A 20239-nucleotide genomic window follows, 5' to 3' on the forward strand; every position below is an offset into this window, starting at 1 on the left:
CTGCTGACGACAGCATCCACTGCCTCACCAAACAGGCCAGTAGCCCCGAGGGGCTGGTGGCCGGTGTTATGCGTAGGTCCCCGGTGGCACCCTGAAGCGGAGAACCGCCAGGGAAAACCCACCGGCGACCCACGGTGTGTGAGCCCGATCGTTTTCCAGCTGCAACCCCTCGAGGCGGGCAGACTGGTGAGAGCTCGCTGGCGGTTGGCTCCGGCTGTAGGAGCTAGACGAGGGCCGCCTCACCAAACAGGCCAGGAGGAGAGAGGGGCACATCCAGGAGAAAAGCCTTCTCCTTCCCCTGGATGCCTGAGAGGTTGAGCCACAGATGGCGCTCCGTACCCACCAATGCTGCCGTGGAGCAGCCAATGCTTAGTAACACGGAGCGTTTAAGTCCATAGTTCTACGGAGCTAAGTCAGGTCCTCCTCATAGTGTGCAGGCTTGCACCAGCGCGACCCGCTGCCATGTAGGCCTTGCCCACCAAAAGCAGATGTTTCGTCTGACACAGCTTGGTGGGGAGCGCCGACATCTGAAGGAACGAAGCGAGGGTGGGAGAAAGATAGCTCGCGAGCGCTTCCTCCCCCCAAGGAATCGTTCCGTTCTCTTTAGCCGTGCTGCTTAGTTTCTGTCGCTGCTGTAGTCCAGCAGAGGGGACACATTCAGAGATGTAGCGCTGGGCGCCCCATGACCGAAGCCGCCGCGCCGCCTCAGCGACCGCCAGGCGCGAGCCGCGGGGAGAGCGCCTCCGGCCGTCTTCGGAAAAGAGAGCCGCACGGGACCTCACCACCCTCAGGGGCAGGGCCTCGCAATGGCCGCAAGCAGCCCCCTTGAGAGCTGCCTGGGCATGCGGCATCCCCAGACAAGAAACACACAGGGCATGAGTGCTTTCTTTCTCTTTTCTCTCACCGCCTGAATCGTTCAACAGCCATCTCTCTGTCTGCCATCTGACTTCCTTCCAGGTAAGAGCTTCTTCGGTTTTTGCTGTAGCTTTGGTCTTCAAACATGCCAGAGTGCCTGCTGAATAGAAAAAGGCTAATGTGTCCTGTGTGCCGGCGTGCTTATATACGCCTCCAGTTACGCCGTCACACGCTACCGTTCTAGCAACACCAATAGGATTGGAGTAGTTTCATTCATGTTTCAGCCCTGCCACGCCCAGAGGCGTTCCCATAGTGTCGTCACCGACGCAGTTCGAGTTCCCTCGAAGGGGAACTGAATGGCAAGATGGTGACCTATAATGTGATATGTTTGTAGGTTTGAAAGAATACAGTCAGATAAGAGATATTTATTTGTAACGGATGCAGGATAAGTGAACAGTAGTAAAGTAGCAGGAATAAGGTAGTATTAGATCCCTTCTATGTTCTATATTCCACAGAGATTGAGGGCATAATTAATGATGATCGATCACCTGAGTGTGTCATTAAATGAAATTCTGTTCTTGGTGAACTTGAGATATATTTTATTGGCAACAGAAATACAAAGCCACTGAAATTGAAATACCCCTTTCCCTTTGAGCTGCAGCATAAATCACCTGTCAGTGCAGAATACAACATGGGTTTGTGTCCATGTACAGCATGCCTGTGTGTGTGTTTGGTGCTTGTGTCTGTGTTAAGGTAGTTCTTCAAAAGCCAATGGTTGCCATAGAGACTAGCATAGAGAATTAGGGGTGGAACAGGCGCTAAGGGACACATCACCAGTGTTTGTCTAGTTATTGTTCCAATATGTTCCCTTCCCTCCTCCGTTGTCTTCCTATTCCAACACCCTCCGACTCACAAATGACCTCCATTTATCTCCAGCACTTTTCAAACTCCTTTCACAGTTTTACCCATAGCTTAGTATTCTGTTGACGTGTAACCCTTACATACGGTCCGACTTGTGTTCCCATTAACCATATTTATTGGCGTAATTCCTCACTCTTAACACAGGAGGAGCAATATTTAGTTCCCTGCTGTCATTTGCCAGCGTTCCATTAGTGTCGACTGGTTTCATTGTAATGTAATAGCACCAAGTAAACATGCAACCCATTACGTGACCCTCCCCCATTCTCACTCCCCAACTCTCTTCTCAAAGTCTCGAGGAGGAAAGTGTGATTTAAGATGAAATATTCTGTGCTGCACTGACAGTTTGTTGCAGCAGGTTTAATTTATGAAGTTCCGGCTCAGTGTGATGCAAAAAAAAGGTTGTTTTGTTGCATTCAAAGACACAGAGATAGAAAGCAGCAATAACATCATCCAAACAAAACAGACAATATCAACAAAACACCAAGTCACTGTTCACAAGAAAATAAAAAACACTATGTGGACATTCTGTCTAATTAAGGGATTAGAAACACTTCCCTGGTCTTGTAGAAAAAGCCCCATTTATTTCTTCTTATTAAATTTTCGTTTGCATTTTTTTTCTGTTTTATTCAATTTTATGCTGCAGTTTGTATTCATTACGAGGCAACAGAGAGTCAGTGGGCATCCAAAACAATACCATGCAGAGTTCAAGTATCTCTGCCTGAGCAATGATCATGAAGTATCTACGAGCATTAACATCAAAATGTTCTTGACTCTTCCTCCATCAAAGAAGGCATGGCAGGCATCCAGACATCCGCATAGCATGTAAAAGCTTTACTTGTCTTTTGTTTTCATAAACTGCAGTGGCTGGTCAGAGAGCATCAAGCAGCTTGTCAATCATAATTATATATACACTGCACTTTACATAACACTGTACTGTTTCTTTGTAGCAAATTAATTTGATATATTGCAAGCATGTTCGAATAACATGAGCAAATGTGTTAAAGTGACTGAAGCGGCTGAAGGAATTATAACTCTTCTGTCTAATTATTGTAGTCATTATTTTAACCTTCTTCATCGAAGAACAAAACATGATGTTATGAGAGCGGTCAGATAAAACACTTACGTGTCATGGTGGAGAGCAATTAATGAAGATGTATTAGAATTAGTCATTAAATGTGTTGGTAATCCCTTAAACCTCACTTGCTCACAATTACTGACCTAGTGACTGCAGGTTGGTCAGTCATTACAAACAGATGTTGCGCAGCCAAACATTGTTCAAATTCACTTAACTTTATTTTAAATAGATTCCAAAGATACCAAATATGGTACCACAATGATTTTTTTTGTCAAGTGATATACAAGACATCTAAATAGTATAAATTTCAAATTTAATATAATGGAAGCATCAATAAGGAGTTACCAACACAGAACATAGCTTATGTGATACTGTCGTACAATTAGGGCTGGGCAATAAAACAATAATGTTCATTTATTATATAATTATCGCAATATAATTTTGCTTAATATCAATATAATAAATGTTCAATATATCGTCAATAAATATTTGGTTCAATTCATCTGAATCACGAACAAATTAGCACTTAATTTTTCGAAAAGTGACTGAAAAAAGATTTACTACTAATATTTGTCTAATTTTTTTTATCACAATAGTTTTGAACGTTCTCCTTCAGATTTGTTAAGTGATCCACTGCTTGGCATCAAGTGTTTGTCATCACATAATTAACATTAACAGTCAGGAACAAAAATCTGCCTTTAAACTTGAAAGAAAAAACGATTTGACATTTATCGTAATAATTGTCGATAACATTTTTGGCCATATCGCCCAGCCCTACGTACAATGGGGAATAAAATAATTTTTTCCAACCTTAAAGCTACTTATGGTGAAATAAAGGAGGCAATAAGATTTTAAGGTGTAAATGAACCTTGAACCTTCATTGTTTATCTGGTCTAGATCACTTCACATCACAGTATGTGTCAAAAGGAGTACCAGCTTTTGTCATTCACCCTCCTCCCCATCTAAGTACATGTAAATGTGTTTATTTTATTATTTCCAACAACATGGATAGAAAAGTGAAGAGGAAGTTCCACACTTTCCTTTTAAGAAAGAGGATCCTGTCAGTTAGCTCCATGGCCTTATCGGTGCATCTCAGCAGGGGAGGCCAGAGCCAATCTACAGCTGCTGGTTTTTGTCAGGATCCATTCCACGTGGGGCTTTTGTTTCTTCAGCTTCCCTGGAGAACTAGCCATGAGCTTGAGAGTCGTGACTGAATGTCAGCCTCTCTAAAAAGAAGATGCCGCAGGTGTCTCAGCAGGACACTGTTTAAAGAAGGCCTCCAAGACAGTTGAGCACAAACCAGCAAAACCCTGCCTGAAAGGCCTATGTAGGTAGGGCATCGTGCAATTCTGTGGTCTGAAAGGAAGGCGCAGACGAGTTTTTGTGAGTCATAAAATTGAAAATGACATAAAAACTTCATAGAGGTAAAAAGAAGTGAGAGATTAAAAATAGTAGCGTATTTTTACACCAAATCAGCCTAGGCTCACCGTACTCGTCGCAAGCAGAGACGTAGATTTAAAGATGCAACTTCTTGGAACTTGGGAAGTGGGGTGTGTTTTGCAAATTTGAAAAAGGCTACAGTGAGACAAGTCCCAGAGGGTGGCTGTCATTTATGTGACATGAAAAACCCCCACAAAGGTTATTTTGAGGCCGGTGTTCAGGGATTTGAAATGTGGAAGATGGTAATTATGACGACGATGCAAACAAAATGGCAAACATACAGGCAAGCGGGGGAGTGTAATTTTCATTAACAAAGACACTTATAACAGAAGGCACTTCTAAATTTTAATAGACCATAAACATAACACAAAAAGCAAGAGTGAAGGAAAATTCTCCATTTGCATCTTACAATAGAGACACTTGCTGTAGGGCACCAAAGGCATCTCAACCAAAGAAGGGTGACCTGAATGTTAATGTACGTACTTGGTGATTAAAAGGATTCATACATAAGAGTAAGCATCTTATTTTGTCTGTGGATACCAAGGAAACATTTTTTTTCCATCAGCATTATGCATATTACACAATGGGGTGAATTATACATCGTAGAGACAGCAACCAAAGTAGTTCAAAAACAGAATCTGAAATGTGTAGCTGAGATCATTTGCAGAAGTTGCTCGTCATTTGGCTTGTCTCGTCAATAAATTTCAAAATAAGATGTTGTTCCTTTGCATGCCATAAACCTAATTACCCCTGATGGATGTTAGAAACGTTTCTGACAAGAACTAATAACTGTGTTGATCATTGCCTGGGAGTTTGCTGCTTCCATTTCCTCCCACACCCAAACCCTGCCTTCCATCACGTCTGGGGATGCTTTGACAACATAAACCCACAACATGCAGATGAATTATTCAAATTTGACTCAGTGATGTATGAAGACGGAGTTGCAAGAGAGAGATGCGGTTTGCACTACTGGAAAACTCCTCCCTCCCACCGATTGAGCCTCTAGTCAAACCAATTACCATCTATACCCCTCTAGCTCTTGAGCTCCATGTGGGAAGAAGAAATAGAAGCGGCTGCTCACATTATTCTACAGTTGCTGCAGTCAAAACTGCTGCGGTGCAAAGATGCAGGTGATGGAATTTATCAATTCATAGTCTGGCGGAAAGTGATTTCCAGTTGTTCCAGCAGTTTGTCACTGGTAATCTACTGTATTAAGATGAACAGAAACACTGATCTCAGAACAGAATGTATGTTTTCATGACAAATAATTCTCACTTGAATGCTCCATTTCATCTTTTAAAACCCTATTAAAAACATATTTTTATAAATGCGCTTCCACAGGGTTTGTGGTCTGACTTTACCTTCATCTGTTAAATGACTTCTCAAAACTTCTATTCCCAAAACTGTTAATTTAGTGATTATTTTGTATTTTACATTTGACTTATAATACATTCTGTAAATGTATATATATGTAGCTTCTTTTATTCAATGCTGTGTACGTATTAAATTATTTATTTATATTGTCATATCTGTCTGCTACTGTCCACTGTTTGGTTGAGAATCTGACATCAACCCACATGTTACCAACCAAATCTCTAAGTTTCTCACTCACCTCACTTTTACTTCTTCTCCCACTGTCCCAAACTGTAACATGATTCTCTCTTTCTCACCCTCTCTCACTCATGTGCCCCAGGCTGTTGGTCTGAAGCTCTCTTAAATATTCATAGCCCGGGAGAGTGTGAAACTGATGAGGAAAGTGAAGAATCACACACTCTCAGAAAAAAAGTACACCAGTAGTGTACCTTGTTGTTAGTGCAAGTCGTGGTCGAAAATGTACCTTTTTAAACAAAGTATCCTACAGATCCTTACCTCCTTACGTCTATATTAAAATGACTGAAAACTCACATCTAGTAACCATCTGTAAACATGAAGCAGATGGTCTGTTCCATAGTTACAGAGGATTTGGCGAAAGAATAAAGTACTGCTGACGAAGAACCACACTAGATTTCTTTTTGTATGGACCAAGAACGAGCTGGGACTCTTACTGACTGTAACATGGGAGTTAAAAGAGACTGTGGCGGCGGAAAACAGACTGGGAGTCGTCGCAAAGTAATTACGGCGACATGCACAGTAACTTACAAGTGTAGGCTATAAGCGTTATTTGAGCGGTACAAGATATTTTAATAAAAATGCTAAATCAAAAACTCTGTCAGTAGCATTGTATTTCTGCTTTGCATGACTTATAAGACCCAATCAAGAGACCCAAACATGAGCGTCTGCATCATCATTTCTAAAGTCCTCCGTTTTTGACCGTTTCCCACTAAAACGCTGGCCGGAGTTTTTCAGACTTCTCCGTTTTAGGTCTTCGTTTTCACCGTTTTAGTCTGGACGGGAGGTGCAAATGTAGCAAAAAGTCTCCGTTTTAAAACAAAATGCAGTAATGTGGATGGTGCCCAAGTCAGAAGCTCCACAGCTGGGAATGAAACAGACCTGATGCGAGGGGGGTGGATTATTTTCAGCTGGATACTTTTAAATCTAGCTGTATCTTGCTACTTTCTCCAGTGTTACTTACCATGCACTTTCACAGCTAACAGACACCATATATAAAAACCTTAAAAACTTTCACAATTGATAATAATAAAAACATAACATTAAATTAATAAATAGAAAAATAAATAGTTTTCTGTAATAGTTGCCTATAGACCTACTGCATGCTAAAGGATGCTACTGTGCCTTTAGTTCAGGCTGAAATGGTACAAATTTGAACATTTAGTATTAGTAACTAAATGTCTATATGGTTTATTGATTTAATATTAATGTGTTCCCATGAGACCCATTATGCGCTTGCTATGGTAAGACTTCCTGGTACAAACGGATGTATCTTTATTTTGGGGTTTGCAGCAGTGAGTGCCAGGCTGAGTGTTGGAAAGTGTGTTTTCTTTCCTTTTGTTATAATGCCAGAGGTCATGAGTACAAAAGTTTTACTCAAACTTGTGTTGTTTTCCAGTTTATTTTGACACCAGTGTGAAAATACTGTTACACAGTACGAAGGTCAGCTCTCCTAATACATTAAGAATATTCAAAACATGTGTTAAACAGAAGTGGTTGCTCACCGGCCTGTCATTGTTGTCTTCCAAGAATTTATCTTTTTTAAAGTTTAAGTTATTTCAGTTTGTGTGCAGTTCCATGTTGTAGTTAAGAATGCTTGTTAAGTGTTTTAAAAGGGCTAACTGTATTGTTATTGCACAAAGACTTTACATTAAGCTAGACAAATTTCTGAGTAGTGAGGAATGACAGAGGAAAAGACACAGAAAGAGCTAATACTGAATTATATTTTGAATGTAGCCATTGTAGCTGTTGGCTGCACTTCCTGCAAAACAAAAGGGTACATTACAATGAAGTATTATGTGCTATTGTTCTTAAGAGATCCTTATTTATTTATGGTTTATTTTATTAGGGACTGATACATCTAACATAGATAAACTGAACAGCAATCCAATGTGTTTACAACTGCAGCTAGGTGGGTAGGTGGTTTGACCTCAGGATAGCTATATCCAGTGGGGCGTCTGAATTATATTCTGCAATAGTCTTTTGGAACTGAAATGACCCCACAGATGACCAAGTAAAAACACAATGAATCATTTGAATCTTATAAAACACCTATTCAATATGTCTACAACCTTCAGTGGGAGCCTGGTACATCCCGAGCCACCGCACGTAAGCACATTCCTGATACCGCACTATGAATCATCCTCTCCCTGTTTACTGTACTTGGCGTCTTGTTCTCTTGTTGCAAGCGCGGTTGTTGGTTATCCTCTCTTTCCTCCGCAAAATGAAATGAGTAGAATTAGTTATACTTTCTTTTCCCCAAAAAACAAATCTGCTTTACCATTAAGCAGCTGATATATAATATGCAAAGAGAATGACTTGTGGGAATGATAACTTCTGGAGGTCTGTTACCTGCTTAAGTGGAAGACTTAAATGTCAGCATTTTCCATTATAAAAAGATAAGATGCAGTTGCTCCCGGTTTCGTCATACCTTATGTCAAAAATTTCTTGTTGAACTCTGCAGATTATCATCTCTTCGTCTGGACACCTCTGGCAGCTGAGAAGAGTGTCTGTCTTGTTTACTTTATGTAACATAACACAAATCCCTCTTAGACCCATTAACTCGGAAAAACATTTCCAGATCCCAGCGCATCAATAACAATTGAGAGCAGACAAGTGAACCTGTTAAGATTCAAGGATCCAGTCCACAAAGGAGGTCAATCGACTTTATGTTAATTGGCTCTATTTTCACCCTGACTAATTTTGCACCTAATTTGTATTGCAGCTTAGAGTCACTGATCAATTCTGAAAATGTTTTCAGAATGAATGCACTCAAATGCACTTTCAACCGTGACAGAATGTGAATAAAAAGGAGCCTACCCATTGTGAATTCCAATTAATAATTTACATATTAACAAACATGTTAATTTCAAATGCCCTTGTTGGTCTGTTGTTGTGCTCTGGTCACTGTAAAAGAAAGATATCTCCTCTGAGTAGCACTCATGTATCTTTGTACTTCAGTCTGGACACTGAGTATATGGAACTAAACCAATTTCAGGTGCATTTACTCAAACATCAGTGCTTACTGTTTCTGAGCAGGTTTACATGGCCAAGTAGAACCATTATTCATGTTCAAAAATCAGATTGTACCAGATTATTCTGTTGATATATAACCACATAAAAAACCAGTCCACCAAAGGAAATGTTGCGAATGAACCTGAATCAATAAATCAAAAGTCGGGCATTTGTGGCTGTCACAGGACTGTAATAAGCATGGCCTGTCTTACCTACATACCAGCCTACCGGCCTACCTAGGCGAACTCTGTCTGTCCATTCATTGCACATGAAAATCTGTTTTGAAAATGTAGCTTTTGAGGGAAGCCTGTAGGGAGGGAATGGGATTTTTTCACTTCAATACTAAATCTAGCAGTGTTTTGATAGTTTTCCAATCTTGTCTACCCCAGCTTTAAGCCCATCTATCCTAAGGATGTTGTGGTTATGTGGTACGCATCTTAACCATTGGGCTATCAGGGCACCTCAGGAATTATGAGTGTATTAAAGAGTATTATTATAATTTCAAATTGTATAGTGTGCAGCACAGGTTACTTTCCAAGAAAATGTACTACTGTATGCTGTCTCTGTTTCATGCAGTTATGAATCATACTTCAGAGACCATGTAAACTTCAGAGCATTCATGATTGATTATAAATCCATGATTCATTTAAAACCATACAAGGACACTAGTTCAACACAATTCTAAAGAATATCCACAGCAAAAGACGTAGTGTAGTTCCCATAAGACCAAAAGATTCCTCGCTGTGAAGGAAAACTACAACCAAGAGGCAGATTTTGTAACTCTTCAGTGTTTTTGTTAGCTAATTAAAATGTAATGCATTATCACATTTCTTGGCATTCTATCTATTTCCATCACATACTCACAACAGCAACATAAAAGAAGCCACAGGGCGCAGTATTGTTGTCTCTCACTTTTTCTAGCCATGTCACAGGCATAATGAGGAAAATGGGACAGCCATTGAATTCTCCCCCAAAATCCACCCTAACAGAAATGACTCACACAGACGCAGTTCAAAACTGCACTCTTCAAAAACTTATTTTATGAGCTGTCTCAAATTTAAAAAATATCTACATATTTCCCCAAGAAATTGTTCCATAGCCAATTAAGTACATTTCGCCTCAGTAAGTTAAAAGGAGACCCAAGACAGTATTTACCTTATTTATGGCTGCTGTGTGTTCTTGGCCTATAAAGCTGCACACAGCTGCACATGAAAGTCAACACAGCTAGAACTGTATTTCATGGTTACAACTCTTTGATGCAGTGGCTTGTGTCATAAAAGACGCTGCAATTAAAATCTACTACATCATAGTTGTCACATGACTCAAAGTATACCAATTCCAATCTGCTCGGTGTTCAAATCATTACAATTGATCTATGGAGAGTGGTTGGAGAGTTGTGTGTGTGGACTATAAGAGGACACAAGGACACTAGCATGCTCTTTATCGCTGGTTTCTGAAAACACTCCTGAATGTTATTTTCATGCACACACATCTGTCTTCTGTTTAAAGTTGGAATCTTTGTTTTTTAACCACATAAATTTGGGGTTCTTCACATGTTATTGAAGAATTTAAGTTATGATTACCATCAGCACAGTGTCTGATTGTCACATAATCACAATTAAACATTTTGGCTTGTTTGACTACAATGTTAAACATTCTTGAGCTAAACAAACATTTTTAATCACACGGGAAAGGGGTCAACCCCCCTTTATTTAGCGGGTAGAGCTAGCACTAAATAGTCTCCTTTCCCATTGCCAGTAGACAAGTTTGCCTTTTCTGCTTTATTCTGATGTGTCATGTTTGACGTAAGCTCTGTTAGTAAACAGTTGAAAGCAGCACGGAGGCCAGTGACAATGTTACAGTGGTTGCTGTGTGTAGCACATCAACTGTGTAAAAACAAGGTGTAGCAGCAGTATTTCTGGTTTAACAGCACCGTGCTAGGCAGGTGACAGGTGTTTTTATGATCTATGTGTGTTTATGTAAATAACTTAGCTTGCGTACAGAGTTAAAATAGGTCAGCATTAACTTTTGGTTTCACACGGGACACAAAAAGCAGCCTCCTGGGTGAAGGTTTTTGTCCTGTGTGACTTTGTCTCTCTTTATACTACCTTGACTTCCTCTTTAACTCCCGACATAATTATATACTACAGCCACTAGAGGTCACCTCCTAACAATAAACGTAAATTTGTATCGTAATTAGCTGCTAGCACCGACAGCCTATGGCCGTATTTTGGGGGAGGATGGTCTATGTTTCAGACAATAGTTGGGAGGTATGGCTGAAAGGGGAAGGGTGGTCAAAATAAAAAGCTAGGCCATGCTATCTTTGTAGGCCACACTGTCTGTCTTTCACAAGAAAAAGATTTGGTTTGATGTTTCGTGTTGGATGGAATGCAAATGTGCGAGGGGTTATATGGTGTCCAGTTTGTCATTTAGTCCTTTCCCACTTGGCGCTGGGGCAAGAGACTGTCCCAGAGACTAGAGACTGTCTCCTCCCGCAGCTGGAAATATGGCTGCGAGAGTGTAAAAAGATGCAGGGGTGGCCTTTTCTTGTTTAAGAGACAGAGCAGAGTTGCTGCTTAAGTTTGAAGCTCTTATCTGGAATTGAAAGTCTTCACTTGAGTATTGAATGCAAGACCAAAGCACCAGCGTCTGTCCATATGAAGTAATGTACTACAAAGCACTTCTTATGTTGTTGGAGGAAACTGTTCTACCAAACAGCAGGCTATGTTGAAGACAAATAGCACAAAGATAAAACAAATAATTTGTTAAATACAATCTATAGTATGCAAGACCGACAACACAGGGATGCAAAACAACAAAAAGTTATACAAGACATTTACTAGTGATCTCACTCTCACTGGCCTAAACTATCCCATGTCACAATTTTCACTTCTGTCATTTAGGTTTGACCTTTGCTTTCCATTTAGTCTGTTGAGCTACTGAACAGGGACTCAGTCCAGCATTGACCAGCCTCTGCTTAGCTCTGTACAGTTGTTTGGCAATATCAGGAGATGCCATGCTCTCCTTACAGGGATCATAGACTGGCATATACCAGATAGAACAACGGGTTGGATAGAAGGAGCGAGGAAACTACAGGACAAAACACACTTTATTTTTATTTTATGTGGGTTATCTGGGTCTAGCTTTGTGAGTTTTCTTCCTAATTATGTGTCAATCAAGTGATAAAGGTTGTCTGCCTCAATGGAAGTTTGAGTCAGAGCCAGTGAGGTGAATTACACCTCCTGGTTCAACTGAGGTCTAACCACATCAATGATTTGACCTTTGTTTTCATCTCAAAATAACCAGCTCAAAGCTGTAGGGTCACTAATGTGGTGACATCTCATGGATTCTTGGTAAAACTGGTATTATCCTTATGTTCCTGTATCTCTGGAATAAGGAAGGATTATCACAACTGATAAGATGACCTAAAGAACACAAATAAAATGTAGGCTATAAAATGCTGAATTTTTCTTTAAAATAATAGTTGACATTTTGGGAAATATGCTTATTTGCTTTCTTGTAAAAGAGTTAGATGAGAAGATTGATACCACATGTCTATACAGTATGGAGCCAGGACACAGTTAGCTTAGCACAAACACTGGAGCCAGGACAAACCGCTAGCATGGCTCTGCCCAAAGGAAAAACACTTTCTTAAAAACACTTTGTTTAGTCTGTATGAAAACCAAACAATATGTAATGTTGTTAATTAGTGCAACTATTTTTATGCTAAGCTAAGCTCACCATCTGCTGGCTCGAGTTTCATATTTATCATATTTATTGATGGTTTATCTAACTCTCAGAAAGAAATCAAATCATGTGTTTTCAATCAAGTGTATTTCACAAAATGTCAAACTATTCCTTTAATATGCAGGTATATGCTTTATATTACCTTATTATGGCAATGTGGAACACTGGGTCATCTATGTTATGTTTTAACCAACAAGAGATTACATAGACACATATCTGCATTGTAGCAGAAAGTGTTAAAGATGTAACTTTAGTTTAAATCAACATGAACACATAGCTGCATTCTCACAAACATATTTGTCATGGTCAGATTGTTTTTCAGGCTGACTTGTATCTTGTTCACAAACTAATAATAAAATTGAAAACCCCAAAATGAAATCAAACCGTAAACCTCACAAGGTAGACTTTCCTTTCATACAGTTTTTCTCCTCTCACATGTTCTTTGAGGGAGTTTGCAGCTGAATGGAGGGCTGCGGTGCTGCAGTAAACCATGTGCTCTGACTACCACTAATATGAATAACATGTAGAGCCCATATGGCGTTAAAATTACTTTGACATTGTAATCTTCCAATAATTTGGCTGACTGACTCTGACTGACTCTGTCTTGCCTCATCATTTCCTTCGTGGCGACCATGTGCTTCTGTCAAAGCCTATCAGCTTTCTTTTGGATTGGCTGTCTACTTTTGCTTGCTATATAAATTGAATGAATGCTTTATGCATGCAGACTGTTGGTTATGTCTGTCTGGATTATTCCTTCACTTTATACATCTGTGAAGACCTGTTATCTCTACACATCAATGTCTACGTGGGGAGAATTCACCCCGTGTGTTTCATACATCAAATAAAGTGATTTTAAATAAAACGTTTACAGCACACCTTTCTTTTAAATAAAGTTTGTCTGAAGTCAAGTTTTTGAAACTGATTGAGCAAACAGCAAAGGCCATGAGGATTAGGCTGAAATAGGTTGAATCCCATATTTATGTATGAGGAGGTTAGATATGACCAAACACGTTCTTCATTGAACGGTGGGCAATCAATCAAAAGGTTTATCCTTGTACCTTTTAGAATACCGTTAAAAAAAGTTCATTTAATTTTGTTAGCTGATAATTTACACCTGTCACCTAACACTGCCTCATTTGACATATATTTATAGAGGAAAATTCCAAACAGAAACACACTACTGATTTTAAGCATTGACAAAATGAGACAGCAGAACATCAAAGATTGTATCAAACTAAAAGTAAAGCCTCAGTAAATGAATCAAATGAAATGGACAGCTACAAAAGGGAAAAAAGGAAAGCAAACCAAACAAGAAAAAAACTGAATGACATTTTAAAAGACAATTGAAAAACATTTTGATTGATTGTAACTGAGTACTTGCAGTGTTTCTGCACTCTTACTTTTGTTGCTGTTTTACTGTACTACATTTAACATGCATTTCTTAAGCACTTTTTAAAGTTCTGATTACTGTAACTTAAGTTGATTTTCATTACATTGTCTACTGTCACACACCATTCACATATTCCATAAAAGCTAAATTAATAAATGCTTGTCTTTCACACCCGGTGACTATTATTACATTTGTGTAAATTTGTGTGGTTGAATGATTGACCTTGCTCTCTGCTCTTATAAATTTATGGTTTTGTTATTTAACTGTTAGAACTGAGGAAATTGAATACCTTTAAATTATTTTACTAAACATTTCGAGTCAATATGAATAAAAAGTAGATATGCCACCTTGACAGTATGATAATAATATGTACGTGATGCAAATGTGATTCTCTCTCAGCTCCGTCAAGACTACCATCCTAACTTCTGTACAGGACCTAATAATGTCAAATGATAAGAAGAAGTTTGTGGCAACAGTAGATACATAATAAACACTGATGGAGGAGGACAGTTGTTACCAAAGTCCTGTCAAATTCTGACAGCTGAGATACAACCAGAGAGAATGGCACCTTAAAATGTTTAGAGAAACTTAGATGGAAACAAGTTTGAGGATAATCACCTCTTCAGGCCATAAACAGCATGGATTGCTGCACAAAGCTTTTTGTATTCACCCAGAACAACAGCCATGCAGAACGTTATTTACTCTGCAGCTGAGGATAAGGAAGAGGTTAGGCCTCAAACAGGCTACAGGTCAATCCCTAAGGGTAGGGCTGGAGATTGGGATTTTGTGCCAGGCTGAGCAACCATTTCTCAGGGACTAAGGGGGTTGAAAACCCTGTGAGGTACAAGTTAGGCAGCTAAAAACCACTTTCACAGCAAATGTAGGAATGCTGAACATGATCACCACATAATGGAAAGCCAGAGAATTACACAGAAATTTTGGAAATGTCCACTATATGTCTTATTCATGACCTCAGTAGTTTCTTTCTGTCTATACAGGTCACAAGTGAAGAAACATGCCTGTGATGTCATGTCTTCTCATACACCGTCTCCTTAGGTTACTATGTTAAAGGCCAAGTGTGGTATGTGTCCATGAATAAAACATATGCATGGCTTGTGGTTAAATTAAGGTACGGTTGGTCAAAGAACACTTAGTTGTATGGGTGAAAGGGAAAAAAAGTCTGAGTGATCACCACAGCTGGAATCTGACCTTTCATTGGGAAACCACCCATTAATCTACAAAGCCAGGATCAGGGCAGGGTGAAAAGGTGACAGACTGACAGGCAAGATAAAAAGGGTTGGCATTTTCAGCATTCACACAGATGTCACTAAGGTGGCCTATCAGCAGATTATTTTCTTTTTGATGAGTTGTTTAATTTTATGTTGCAACATTGAAACACTTGATTTACTTTCTGGATGTCACCTTAAAAAGATAAGGCTTGTTATATTCAATATTTTTCTTCAACAAATGCCATGAAACGACCAAAACCTGAAATGAAGTGATCCTACTAACAAGTATTGCCTGAGAAGCCTGATATAGTTTTGATCCATGCAACATAGGCCTGTGTTGTCATCAAAAAACCCCAAACACATAGATGAGTTACATGGTTGCAATGGCTGACATGTTCCTTCATTACGGGGAACATGCAACTATATACAGCTACAGCCGCAGAACAAATGTTAAGGAAGTTGAAGTGCCAAATATGGTTTGTCACAGGAGAGGCCGTGCCCAAAACGTGATGACATTTATTTTGGCTGCTCGGCCCACATAAATCCCCCAAGTATACAAGAATATCCAGCTGTGGCCATGCAGAGCCTCCGAACAAAACCCATTATCATAATTGGTTAGCAGGAAGAAAGTAATGCAGAAGCAGATCATAGCAGATCAAAAATAACTTGAAAATGTTAATAAAGGTAGCAATTTTAGCAACTACTAAGCAAAGAAATAAGGATAAGCTAGTCTATGCATTTGGGCCACAACAGTATGTCAACAGTATGACGCAGTACAGCACAAATAATGTGGTCTAATAAATGAATGAATGCAAACAAAAGGTGGCTTATGTAAACAAAAATAAATAAACATAAATATAGGTATTTTAGAAACTATTAAACATAAATAATGAGGATAAACCAAAGAGATAAACTCTGAATTGTGCCTAACTGCTATATATAAACATTCATAAAATTATAAGATGTTCATTAACCATATTTTGTCATTCCAACCAAGTTTGTCATTCTTACCTGAGCTCCGCATGCAATCATCTGCAACCTTTTCTGCATCAACACTGGACGAGCAACCGAAAAAAATTTCATTGCATATTTGGCACGGTCCCTTCTGTTACCCAACAAGCCCATGAACCATATCTGGAAGTTCAACTTCCTTCACATTTTTGCTACTGCTGCAGCTGGACGTTTCTTGGAACATGGGCACTGTAGCTTGTAGTTTCTCTCCTGCTGCTGTGAATACTCATGAACAGGACAAATGTTTATTAATCCGCTGCTGAAAATAGTCCCCAACAAATGCACAAACTAGTGCCCCAGCTGTTTTAGAAAATAAGTTTTTTAATCACTATGTCTTTGTGACATGTTTTTAAAGGAAATGTTCTTCCCAGGAGGTAGATGAGCAGATTAATATTACTCTTCAGCTTAATAATTAACAACTTACATCTCACTGGTTTGTTACCTTCACACACAGCCAGAATAGCTATTTCACACTGTTACCAGTCTTCATGCTAAGCTAACCTGCTTCTGGCTATGGCCTTGTATTTATCTGACAGATAACAGAGTGGTGTCAATCTTCTCATCTAGGTCTTGGAAAGAACGAGAATAAGTTTATTTCCTGAAAATGTTGAACTATTCCTTCAGTAGGAACGAATGCTTGGGGCAACAGACAGGGAAGTCTGTAAATACTGAGAGAAAGACACACATTCTCAGTTTTGGGCTATTTATTTATTGACAAAAGACAAAAATATAGAATGACCCCACTTTATCTTTTAAAATGAACTGGGTATTTGAAAATTACATAAAATTACATTATATATATATAAAAATACATACATACACACACACACACACACACACACAGGTTTACAAACAAACTCCAAAAGACAAAATTTAAATTGGCCAGACGTCAACTAGTTAATGGGCCTTGTGACATTAATATTAATCTTGATTTGGTGAGCACGGCCTTCCTTTGTGAAAATCTGGTGGGTGACAGGGGTGTGTGGTAGGTGACATACTCTCTGGCCACAGCACTCATATTGAGCACCACAGCCAGCCAACTGTAGAAGAGCAGCAAAAGTAGAACTGCCAAGACCTTCAATTTCTGTTTCTCCACCATCATCTCCACATATGCTTCACCTTCCTCATCCTCACATGCTTGTTCTACACTAGAGAGCTGGCCTCTCAGGTTTCTGCATATGGCAAAAAAATAAAAATAAATGCATGACGGTAGGCAAGAAGCAGAAGGTGACACCAGTGTTAGAGTACACTTTTTCATTTCAGCACAACATTTCAGCCATTACTAATAAACTGTTTAAATAAATATAATATTTCAAATGTCTAGCATTTTACTAGAGTGATGAAAGTCTGCCTTGCTCATACAGCAGAGCCAAACACAAAAGCAACATTTGAATTATATTCATAAAAACCGGTGTAAATGTAAATGAATTATCAGTTTGAAAACCCAAAGAGGCTTATGATTTTTCAGCCATTCATAAGAGCAAAGTAATGCCATGCATCCTTAATACCCGTGCTTCAGCATAGGAGGAACAAGGAAGACTGAGTAATTGTATATGGTAAAGGTTAATCTGCTGCGCTTTCCACATAAAGAGAACAGAAAAGAGTGACACCTCTGCCTGCTTAGGATCTGTTGGGTGAAATCCACTCGGGAAGACAGATGACTGCAACAGAAGCAATTTCAAGGTCAGACACTGTGAGTGATGTGTCACATTGTGCCACTACCCTGTGATCTCTAATATACAGAGACTGTAATGGATCCTAAAAGTGTAGATACACTGATCTATAACCTGACACACTGCACATCTAAAAGACACCTAGTAGGTATCTGATAAATGATTTATTCTCTGATAGGGATGATAGAACCCAATATCACAAGTAGAGTGATGATGGGCATACTGCATTTGGGGCAGCCCAATGCTTTTACATAAGATAATAATGGATTAATAGTCATTTGTAGTTACTGTTAAAATTAGAGTGACGGTGTACCAGTAGCTTTATCTCCAATATAAAATATGCTATGATTCAGTGCAAAAAGTATTGGGGGTATATAGGTGTGTTACTTTCATGCTGGAGACCTGGGCCCGTATTTATCAAGCTTCTCAGTATTACTCATAAGAACACTGCTAAGAACTGACTTAAGAGTGAAAATAAATCTTGGCTAAAAGCTGTGCTTAAAAGTTAGTTATCAAGCATCATAGTCCTAATTTGAGTGAAGTGTAGGACTAAACCTTAAGTGTCAGTCTTAGTGCTGATGTACGACACTTTGCTGTGCTGCAAACAGGATTTTGGATGACGATGCAGCCAAGGACCAATCACTGAATAGATTTCATTATTTAAGAAAATTCTCAGATAAATTCACATTGAATGGTGAAATTCCTAATGGTGCTTTCAGACCAAAAGAGAAGTGAGCGTTCGGGGCGGTGAGTTTACATACAAAGTCAATGCAAAGACGCGTAGAGCCGCAATTTCCTGTTGGGCGGCGCAAAGCAACGCGAAGGGGGCGGTGCCGGCAACACGAGAAATTCGCATGACGCTGAGTCGCGATAGCCTATCAACATTGAGATTGTCCGTACGTCACCGACAGCTTCAGAGCGTTGTGTGGAGAGGGCCAGGCGATTGAAAATCTGCAGGCTGGCTGAGAGCTGCTAAACTTGTGCTAGAGGAGCAGGGAGCAGCGCTCCAGCTTTTGGACAAATACAACCGTGTTCGGACTGGATTATGCTCTGACAACTACGCCGTTTGCTCAACGGAGGAGCTCGGAGTAAACTGCTTTTATTAAATTAGCTTTTCACTTTAGTTTTTAGGAATACAACATTGATTTATCTTCACTCAAGCTTCTCAGCAGCTAGATTCCGTGCACATCCGGTTCCAGTGTTGTTAGCATCGTTTCATATGTTTAACAAATCTGCATCATATTGTAGTTATTTCGGCATCAGTTTGATCCGTTTATTGCTATTTAATCACAGCAAAATGTTGGCCTTTGGCGTTATTGCACTGTGTGTGAACACTCCAGGGATGTCCAGCGATAAAACCCCGTGAGGAAAGCGCTGCGTGGATTAAATTCGCGTTTGATCTGAATGCGCAGTAAGGGGAGTTTATATTCAACACACATTTAACAATAAAGAATTTTCAAGATAATACATTATGATATAGGCCTTCCCATTAATAAATGAAAGATAAAAAAGTTTATCTTTATATGAGCGTCATCAAACACCTAGTTCTCCTGTATTTCTGGCTATTCGCATGAACTGTGTTTGCTTCTGTTGGATTACAGGGGTGTTGTTGGGAAGTCGATGAAACACGTGACAATGTGTGGAGCTGGAGCCTAAGTGCTATATTTGTTTTCATGGCTATTCGGCTTATTGATGGTTGTGACGGCCACAATCATCAGCATTGCTGCGTTTGTCCTGTGGCAAATAAATGAAGCGTCATCACCTACTTCAATTTAACTGAAAACGCATAACTGTGTAAAGTCAGTGGCGAGATGACATCCCTCACCAACTCGCTGACAAAGTTCATGCCTGCGCTGTCTGACCCCGTCTTATTAACTGCGTGTCGTCAAATAATTCAGAAACATTCTTCCTCTCCTGAAAGATTTGTACAGGTCTCTGTCTCCACAGTGCCATCACAAGCCCCAACTGGCAGCTCCTAACCACTTGAGAGACCTCTCCAGCTGTCTTAAATAACTGGTAGAATAAGAGTGATTCTTAGCTTTAAGAAATTTGATAACTTGCTTTTATTCTTAAGTTTAAAAGTAGGACTAGATTTCATAAATTCTCAGCACTTAAGACTAAAGTGGCACTTTGAGAAGCTTGATAAATACCGGCCCAGAATTTCCACAGGAACTCAGACTGACAATTATCTTTATAAAACTATAACTGTGCACAAGTGAACCAGCAGCAGCCACGGCGCAATATTGGCTTTCATTTAAAGTAATGTTTCTGTCCA

This window comes from Micropterus dolomieu, linkage group LG19 (assembly GCF_021292245.1).
Source record: "Micropterus dolomieu isolate WLL.071019.BEF.003 ecotype Adirondacks linkage group LG19, ASM2129224v1, whole genome shotgun sequence".
Taxonomy (NCBI): domain Eukaryota; kingdom Metazoa; phylum Chordata; class Actinopteri; order Centrarchiformes; family Centrarchidae; genus Micropterus; species Micropterus dolomieu.